This window comes from Penaeus vannamei, chromosome 11, assembly GCF_042767895.1.
Source record: "Penaeus vannamei isolate JL-2024 chromosome 11, ASM4276789v1, whole genome shotgun sequence".
NCBI lineage: Eukaryota > Metazoa > Arthropoda > Malacostraca > Decapoda > Penaeidae > Penaeus > Penaeus vannamei.
Genome location: NC_091559.1, coordinates 10,327,668 through 10,335,925, shown reverse-complemented (window position 1 = coordinate 10,335,925; position 8,258 = coordinate 10,327,668). Strand labels below are relative to the sequence as shown.

Below are 8,258 nucleotides of genomic sequence, written 5' to 3'. Positions count from 1 at the left end.
CACGCCGAGGCTGATCTCTGGCGTGCATCCCTCGTGTGGGAAACTAGTGCTGGCTGTCTACGTGGGTGTGGGGATTGTGGGTACTTGAAATGCGGATGTGGGAATGCGCACTGGGCATTTTGAATGTGATCTGACGTTAATTACACTAAATTGTGGGCGCTGCAGTAGAAAGAAGTAATATACAGAAAAAATAGGGCATCCGACCAATCTTGTGATCATTCAGTAGCAACAGGCATCCTCTAACATCTCGGTGGCGCCAGACGTTCGGATGCCGCTCGGATGGTCATCCTCTGACGTGGATGCTGCAATCCAGGTCACTGCAGCATCAACAGCTGTTTCAAGAAGACACGGAGAGTAAAATTCTTCCAAAATCAATTGTCGTTGTTTCCGCTCGGGATCGAACCGAGGACCTTGAGCGTGTGAAGCGCACGTGATAACCACTACAACACGGAAACGATCGTAATGTTGGATGCCTCACTGTTTTATATTCTGTTGTAAATAGTGGTTGAAAGCGAGAGAGAGAGAGAGGAAGAGGGAGAGACTGAGAGAATGATAACAATGATAAAAACAAAAACCGAGAATATGAGTGAAAAACGATAAAGAATGAAAGAGATTGTGTATCCACTATTTTACATTAAGTGTGTGTAAATATAAATAGGTATATATGAATATATATGTATGTATATATACACACACAATGTATGTGCTCCTATATATGTGTGTGTGTGCGTGTGTATAAATAGATATATATACATGCTTATATATAGATTCACAAATATGTACATACACACACATACATGTACATACATAAATATATACACACTTATGTGTGTGTGTGTGTGTGATATACATATGCCTATTTATACACTTATAAACATATATAAATAACTATATATATGTATATATGTATCTCTCTCTCTCTCTCTCTCTCTCTCTCTCTCTCTCTCTCTCTCTCTATATATATATATATATATATATATATATATATATATATATATATGTGTGTGTGTGTGTGTGTGTGTGTGTGTGTGTGTGTGTGTGTGTGTGTGTGTGTGTGTGTGTGTGTGTGTATAATATTCTACATAAAAGTTATTCAACACCAATTTAAGTTCTTAAAACCAGTAAATAATGAATATATATGTAAATCAATATTGCAAGCATTTAATTAAAAGGATCAGCTTAGATACCTTTCAATGGAGAATGTCTTACACTTATGAGGAAAGCCAAAAGGGAAATATTTATTTTCTTTCTTTCTTTATCATTTTTTTATTTATTTTTTTCATAAAACTACAGAAATAACAGGATAAACAATTAGATATTGAAGGATGCAGATGTACTGCACTGCAGGAGAACCGCCAGTGTTTTTTTTTTTTTTTTATTCTCCTTTTGGAAGGTTTTTCATTTCGGTCCTCGCTGACATCCGGTGATCATTAAGCATCCTTGAAAAAAAGAATTTGATTGATTTTCTCTCTTAGGTCGAGGTTTTGCACAGGTGGTTAGGAATGACAGTTATTATCCGTTATTATCACAAAGATGTTGAAATTCTCGTTTGTCACGTTCGGTTCACACGCAAGATTCTCGGTTCGACCTCGAGAGGAAACGCTTGACAATTTTATAATCCCTTTCATTACTACGCATATGCCATTCTCTTTCTCTCCATCTTTCACTCTCGCTCTCTGTCTCCCCATATCCTCTCTCTCTCATTTTTCCTTTTCCTTTTTGTCTTTCTGACATTTTTCCCGTATCATCTATTTGATATTTCTGTTAATTCCTCTTTCCCCATTTCCCCATTTTCTCTCTCATTTCCTGCCTTGACCGATAATCTCTGAATTCTCGCTTCCTTTTTTCCCTTTTCACATCGGCCTATGCCGTATCTCTATTTTTGTCTTGTTTTCTCTCTGTGTAATAATACCTGGCTATAAACAGCTTCTCGATTTTTTTTCTTTTTTTTTTTATTCAAGCCACGATCAAATAACATTCAAATCTCATTATAAGACAAAAAATACAGCCTTCCCGCAGGTAAGAATCAAAGGCGTAAGATATTATGATAAAGACAACAAAGGTGAATGCGCAAATGATGAAAAGGGAAAGAAAAGACAAAGAAGAAACATGAAAAGCAAGTAACAAGGTTACAGAAAAGTCATATATGAAAATAGTGAAAATAATGATAATGATTATAGAAATGATAAAAATAATGCCAATGATAATGATAATAATGATAACAATAGATAATGATTATGATGATAATGATAATGATAAAGATAATAATGAAGAAACTAATGATGATACTAATAGCAACGATATTAGTAATGATAATGATGATAATAGTAATGATAAAAATGATGGTAATAGCAATGATAATAGAAATGATAGTACTAATAATGATACTAAAAATTATAGTAATAATAATGATACTAAAAATGATAGTAATAATAATGATGATAAAAAAATAGTAATAATAATGATGATACTCACAAGGATTTAGATTTATTTAACTTCATCTAAACAAAGAAGTCGACGTGGTGCAGTCGTTAACACAGTCGCCTTTAACATACCCGTACACACACATACCCGCGCTACAAATGAACTCACATACACATACACACCCGTATACAGACGCATTCACATACAAAAACACACACAAGCGTACTGCAAATGAACTCACATACACATACACACCCGTATACAAACGCACTCACACACTTACACACACACACACAAACACACACACACGTACACACAGACAAACACACATATAAACACACATACACACACACACACACACACACAGACAAACAAACAAACACACTCATACACACGCACACGCACATACAGACGAACACGCCCACGCAAACACGCATATACACGCAGACATAAACATATATATACATGCACACGCACAAGCACTTACATACACTCTCTCTCTGTCTGTCTCTGTCTTTTCTCTCTCTCTCTCTCTCTCTCTCTCTCTCTCTCTCTCTCTCTCTCTCTCTCTCTCTCTCTCTCTCTCTCTCTCTCTCTCTCTCTCTCTCTCTGCCCCTCACATAAATGCACATAGCATCTTTTCTCTTTCTCTGTCTGTCTGCCTCTGTCTGTCTATCTGTCTCCTCTCTCTCTCTTTCTTTCTTTCTTTCTTTCTTTCTCTCTCTCTCTCTCTCTCTCTCTCTCTCTCTCTCTCTCTCTCTCTCTCTCTCTCTCTCTCTCTCTCTCTCTCTCTCTCTCTCTCCCCTGTCTTATTCAAAAAGATGTAACAGAAATACCATTTTCAAACCTTTCCCATTGCCCCTCGGCCACGGTGGCCGAGCGGGTAAGGCGCCAGTTCGAATCCGCAACAGCGGGTCTCGGATACGCTGTTGCGGGTTCGAATCCACAAAAGGGAGCAAAAAAAGAAATGCTCCCTCTGATTGCAACATTGCCCGGGGTTGAAATACATGAAAAACCCCGGGCTTTAAAAAAGAAAAGGTTGCAATGAGAGGGAGCTAAAAATGCTCCCTCTGATTGCAACATTGCCCGGAGCTGAAAGACATGAAAAGCTCCGGGCTTAAAAAAACATGAAAAGCGCCGGGTTGCAATCAGTTTTTACTTAAAATGTAAGTTCAATTTTTTTTTCATTATTAATCACTGTAATAGATTATCATCACGATCATTATCATTATTATTATTATTGCCATCATTATCGTAATAATTATTATTACCATTTTACTTCCTATTTCCATTTGTATTCCTTTTATCATCATCCCTATAATAATACGATCACAATGATTCTGTTAATAACGGTAATTATAGATCGTAATAGCTATGATTATGAGTGTGATGATAATAATAGTAATCATAATCATCAATGAAATGATAATGGCAGCAATAATAATAATTATGATGACAGTAATGGTAATGATAACAATAATGATAATGATGATATTAATAAAAGTAACAATAACGATAATAATAAGATTATTGATAATAATGGTAAATTTGGGAAAAGCCGTCACCAAAGAATTGATGAAAACTAACCATACAGCCTTCAAGTTATTTAATTAATGATCACTTTTCAATAAATAAACTCGCAAATGAATAATAACGGTTATTCAATTATCAAAATAAATAAAACATATTATAAGGAGGTGAGCTTCACACGATCGCTGAGGGAATACTGGTCACATTTTCACTGTTGTAATCACGGTACCGATGAAGGGATTGGAAAATCTCTATGAACCAAAATATTTCTTAGATCGACCTGGAGCTAAGAAAGAAATCATGGAAAAACCATATTTGATTTTGCCTTTGAATGTCTCATTTATAGATTACAGGTCCCTGCTTTGCCATTAAGTGAACTACGTAACAAAATCAAAAAGCGAAATGTCTTACGTCTACTACGAGTTTCATAAATTCGCGCCAAAATACGTCTCTGTCGGGAATCGAACCCGAGAACTCCTGATTTACGGTCAGTCGTGTTGCCCAATACACTATGACATAGAAATAGAAAGAGAAAAATATTTCTGTCTAGAATAATCCCCCCCCCCACCTATCCCTTATCTCTCTCTCTAATATGAGTGACGTGGTTTGATTTACTCCGATTTCATATTAAACATAAAACTACAAAACTTCAGATTATGAATATGGTGAAATTTAAGAGACTAAGAATCACAATGAACCAAAACAGAAGCGGCGAAACATGTACCAAAAAAAAGAGAAAAATTAGACTTGAGTCCGGCCTTTGGATGCCTCGTTGAGAAAGTACAACAGCAGTTTTCATCTTTGACAGAAAGGAAAACACATGATACTAAAAAAAAAAAAAAAAAAAAAAAAAAAATCCCACAAGCTGCATCCTAGAGGGAAAAAAGTATTTAAATGAACTGATCAAGACAGCAATGATCATAACAGCAATAGTAACAATATTCAAATTAGATATAAAAGGAGTAATGATAAAAAAAACAACAAAAGCAACAACAACAACAACAAAGATAAAGTAATAAAGATAATAATGGCAATATTAGTAATAACGATAATGGCAACAAAAATATAACAATGATAATAATGACAATGATAGTAATAATGATAATAATGATGATGGCGATGATAATAATAATGATAATAATGATGATGGCGATGATAATAATAATGATAACGGATACTAACTCTAATAACAATAATGATAATAAAAATGATAATGGTGATAAAATTAATGACAACAACAAAGCAACAAAAAGTATGATCAACTACAAAAAGGATAATAACGATAACATTAACAGTAGTAACAATAATAGTTCTAATAGCAATTTGCAAACTGCCTCGCATGCCTCCCCCCCAAAAAAAAAAAAAAATCCTGACACTGAGAGAGATGTAGAAGCGAGCGAGCAAGAGAGAGAGAGAGAGAGAGAGAGAGAGAGAGAGAGAGAGAGAGAGAGAGAGAGAGAGAGAGAGAGAGAGAGAGAGAGAGAGAGAGAGAGTTCAGAAAGCAAAGATCCGTTTTGATGCTTAATGCCTGAAACAAAGAAATGTGCTCGGCACCAAAGGCCATAAAGCTCCATGATAAGGTATTGTGTCGGAAAGGGAAAAGAGAATTAAAGATTAGGATAAAATGTGTTCGATGTCAGAGATTAGAGAGCATTTGAGGATAGTATGGCAGTGAAAAGGGAAAGAGGGAGTAAGTGAACCAGAGCAGAGATTAGTAGAAAGGGGGGGGGGTAAGGGAGTAGGGCGATTGAGTGAATTGCAGTGTATCTGTCACTGGGGAAGGAATAGGAGCAATGTTCAAGGAAAACGGAGAAAACAGTTGGAAAAGGAGGAGAAGAATCCGGGGAGAGGTGGGGGGGGGGGGGTATTAGATGTCAAAGATTAGTTACAGGAAAGTATGGCATCGAGAAGGAAAGAGAAGGAAGCAGATGAAGTAGAGCAGGAATTAGTAAAATGAGAAAGGTTAAGGGGGTTGACCCTTAACCTTTCCCATTTTACTATTATCATTTTTATTATTATTGCTTTTACCATTATCATCACTATTATTATCATAATTATTATCATTTTTGTCGTTATTATTATTACCGTTATCACGGTCATTGTTGTTTTATTATCATTAGTATTACTATCATTATTATCAGCATTATTACTATTATTATCATTATTATCATAATTTTCATTATCATTTCTACCATTATTATCATTATTAATATCATTGTTTTTATTATTATTATTATCATTATTGTTATGATTATTATTATCATATGTCAGTTGCTCTATTTTTCTCTCTATCTTTCTGTTTTCTAATCCATTTATACATCTTTTTATCTTCTTTGTTTTATCTTTTAGCCTTATCAGTGATTCATTAACAGTATATTATTAAAGAAAAAAAGTTAATATAAAACGCAGAGTTTCGATCCACGGTCCTCCGGGTTATGAGCCCGGCGCGCTTCCACTGCGCCACCCTGCTAACTTAAAGTGATTTGGGAAAGATGGACTTATAAAGCAGAAATCATCATAATCATTATTCTTTAGATTCTCTGCCCTTAGCATCATGTTTATTGTTTTATCATCCTTCTTTTTTCACTTTCAATTTTCTGAATATGATTCTATTGTTACTGTCATATAATAATCATAATTTCTATTATTAGGATCATTATGATTGCCAATTATTTCTATCCCCATTAGATATAATTATCATTATCATTATCAACATTATTATCTTTATTATAGCCATTGTAATTATTATTTCTATTATCATTGTTATCTCTATTATTACTGCTTTCATTATTGCTATTGTCATTATCATAATCATTTTCAATATCAGTATCATTATCCTTGTGAATATCATCATTATCATTATTATTACTATCCTTTTTATTATCATTATCATTACTACTATCGTTGCTATTAGTATCATAATTAATTTCTTCATTATTATCTTTATCATCATTATCATTATCATGATAAAAATCATCATTGTTATTATTATCATCATGATAGTCATTATCAGTATAATCATTATCTATTGTTATCATTATTATCTTTATCATTTGAATTATTTTCATCATTACTATTATAATTATCATTATTTTCATTAGTTTCATATAGGCCTTTTATGTAACCTTGTTACTTGCTTTATATCTTTATATATTTCTTTTTTGTCTTTTCTTTCCCGTTTCATCATTTGCGCATTTGACTTTGTCATCTTTATCTTAGTTTCTTACGCCTTTGATTCTTACCTGCGGGGAGGCTGTATTTTTTGTTTTATTTTGAGATTTGAATGCTATTTGATCGCGGCTGAAAGAATTCAGAGATTATCGGTCAAGGCAGGAAATCAGAGAGAAAATGGGGAAACGGGGAAAGAGGAATTAACAGAAATATCAAATAGATGATAAGGGAAAATGTCAGAAAGACAAAAAGGAAAAGAAAAGAAAACAAAACAAAAATGATGAACAAAGGGGTTAAAGAACTGTGAGAGATTAGAAAAAAAAATAAACAGAGAAAATGGAAAAGAAGAATGTAATTAAGAAATGAGAAAAGGGCAAGACCATCAGAAGACGAGGGATTAAGGAAGGAAGAAAGGCGAGAGGAAGAGCGAAGAAAAGCATTTAAAGAGAGATTTCCCTTTTCTCTTTTTCTTATCTATTTTTTCCTTTTATTAACGAAGACTTTTCAACACTTCCCTTCTCGCGGTCCGAGATGGGCAGCGCAGAGGATCATTATTATCGTTGTTATTTTTATCATTATCGTTATTACTATCATTATGATTGTGATTATCATCATTATGATTATTATCAATAATATAGTTATCATCATTACCATTACTATTTCTATTATCATTATTACTATTATTATTATTATAAATTTATCATTATCATTATTACAACTATTATCATTATTATGATCATTATTATCATTATTATTATTTTTATTATTATTATTATTATTATTATTATTATTCATAACTGTCATTGCTTTTATAGTTTTCATATAACATTGTTTTGTATAGTTGTTTAACATAATCATTATCGTTATAAATATTTTTATCTTTATCATCATCATCATTGTCATCATTATGAAATTCATCATTATCATTATCTTCATTCTTATCATCATCTTGATTTTTGTTTTTATTATTTTTATTGTTGTTGTTAATCCTATTATTGTTATCAACATTAATATTAATATCTTTATTATCGCTATAATTATTGTTATTATCATATTCATTATTATTATCATCATTACCATTAGTAGTAGTACTATTATTATTATCATTATTATTATCATCATCATTTTTATCA

General features: G+C 32.9%; 1 non-coding gene across 1 annotated transcript; it reads right to left on the bottom strand.

Moving 5' to 3' along the window:
* Window positions 1–382: 382 nt before the first annotated feature.
* On the bottom strand, window positions 383–455 carry TRNAV-CAC (transfer RNA valine (anticodon CAC)). Its single transcript has one exon. It is a non-coding gene; the product is annotated as a tRNA-Val (tRNA).
* Between the last annotated feature and the right edge of the window lie 7,803 nt (window positions 456–8,258).